This window comes from Oratosquilla oratoria, chromosome 5, assembly GCF_046742065.1.
Source record: "Oratosquilla oratoria isolate Oo_2021 chromosome 5, ASM4674206v1, whole genome shotgun sequence".
NCBI lineage: Eukaryota > Metazoa > Arthropoda > Malacostraca > Stomatopoda > Squillidae > Oratosquilla > Oratosquilla oratoria.
Genome location: NC_134781.1, coordinates 10275800 through 10278299, shown reverse-complemented (window position 1 = coordinate 10278299; position 2500 = coordinate 10275800).

Here is a 2500-nt window from a genome sequence, read left to right as displayed (position 1 = left end):
CTCTTCCCTCCTCTCCCCTCCTCCTCCCGTCTCTTTCCTCCTCTTCCCATTTCCGTCTACCTCTCTTCATCACCTCCTCCTCCTCCTCCCGTCTCTTTCCTCCTCTTCCCATTTCCGTCTACCTCTCTTCATCACCTCCTCCTCCTCCTCCTCCTTCTTCCTCCCACCTCTTCCTTCTTCCTCCTACCTCCTTCCTCCCACCTCCTCTCTCCTCCTCCCACCTCCTCCTTCCTCCAACCGTCTCTTCCTCCCACCTCCTCCTTCCTCCTCCCACCTCCTCCTTCCTCCACCCGTCTCCTCCTTCCTTCTCCTCCTCCATCTCTTTCTTCCATCTCGTTCCCCCTCCTCCTCCTACCTCTTCTTTCCTCTTCCCTCCTCTCCCCTCCTCCTCCTGTCTCTTTCCTCCTCTTCCCATCTCCGTCTACCTCTCTTCATCACCTCCTCCTCCTCCTCCCGTCTCTTTCCTCCTCTTCCCATTTCCGTCTACCTCTCTTCATCACCTCCTTCTCCTCCTCCCCCTCCTTCTTCCTCCCACCTCTTCCTTCTTCCTCCTACCTCCTTCCTCCCACCTCCTCTCTCCTCCTCCCACCTCCTCTCTCCTCCTCCCACCTCCTCCTTCCTCCAACTGTCTCTTCCTCCCACCTCCTCCTTCCTCCTCCCACCTCCTCCTTCCTCCACCCACCTCCTCCTTCCTTCTCCTCTTCCATCTCTATCCTCATCGTTCGCCCTCCTCCTCCTACCTCTTCTCTCCTCCTTTCTTCCTCCTTCGCCTTTTTCCTCCCACCTCTTCCTCTAACTCACCACCCTCCAATATCCTGCAAACTATTCTTCGCTTCCCTCCTCCTTCACCCTCTTCCTCCCTTTTCCTTCCTCCCTCCTCCCTCTTCCTTCCTCCCTCTGCCCTCTTCATTCCTCCCTCCTCTATCCCCTTCCTCCTCCTCCCACTTCTTTCTTTCCTTCGGTCCCCCTCCAGTACCCTCCAACTTTGCTCCACCTCCCTCCTCCCCCTTCCTCCTCTTCCTCCTACTCCTCTTCCTCTTCTTCCTCCTCTTTCTCCTCCTCACATCTTCCTCCTCGTCCTCTTCTCTCCCCTCCTCCTCTTCCTTCTACTCCTCCTCCCCTTCCCCTCCTACTCTTCCTCCTCCTCCTCCTCCTCCTCCTCCTCTTCATCTTTCCTCTCTTCCCTTTCCTCCTCCTCTTCCCTCAATCCCGCAGGGCAACTCGTCAATTTAGCAGCTGAAGAAGAGGAGACTTTCTCCTTTGCATGCCAGCGGCAGCGGGGCGGGGGAGAGTGGAGGGGGGGGGGAGGATATACCATGGCCAAGCTCCGCCTTCCTAATCAATTTAACGAGACTTTGTAATATTTATGTCCTTTGTTTGTAGACACTTCTAAATAACAAATTACTTAGTTTGGCCTCTGGGTTTAGACTAAATGACCATTTCCATATCACGGGGGGGGGGGTATACATAGTTCCAACCTGCAACTCTTCCCCCTCCTCCCCCTCCATCTCCCCCCTCCCCCTCCCCCTCCCCCGCCCATGCCGTCAGATAATTTTAATCAGTTTTATGAGACACTACCACCCCTCACCCTAACCCTCCCTTTCCTCCCACTCCCCGTCCCCTCCCATTCCCCCACTCCCCCTTCCCCCCACTCCCCCTTCCCCCCACTGTCCTTCACCCATTCCCCCTCCCCTTCCCCCCACCCCCTTCCTCACTATTTTCCCAGATTAATAAGTATATATTCAATAGATTTCTTTTCTATGAAGATGGTCATTTTTGGGAACATGGAACAGTTTACATATATATGGCACAGGTCAGGTATTTTTGCACTTAGATCGTCTCGGATGTTATTACGAACCTTTTTATTTATTTATTTTTTATTCATTTATTTATTTGTCTATTTAATTACCTTTTTATTCATTTTTTTCTTTGTTTATTTATCTACTTATCTATTTATTCAATTACTTATCCACAATATCTATTTATTCTTTTCTTTATCAACTCGTGTATTCATCTGTTTATTTATTTGTTTAATTATTTATTAAATTATCTATTTTTACTATTACCCACTGTACGAGGTGGTTAGGGATGGAAGCTTATGTCGAGATCTTGGGGGATTCAGGACGGTAGAATAACTTTGCTACCGTCACGCGCTGATTCTCAAGCGGGATTCGATCCACAATTCTCTCAGCATCTCACCTCCAGACGCTGGCGGCCTGGTCCACTCGTCCATCACTCCACCAAAATAAATAAATGAACAAATAAATCAATATATATATATATATATATATATATATATATATAATTTAGTAAATGAATACTAAAAAAAATAACTAAAAATATCGATAAATAAGAAATGGAAAAATAAATGTATCATTGAACAAGTTAAATCAATGGATAGATAGATATTTATATAAAGTAATTATATTGAAAAAGTAACTGAATAAACCTAATGAGTTTAATATATAAATAGATCAAACAAAATGAATAAGTAAATATA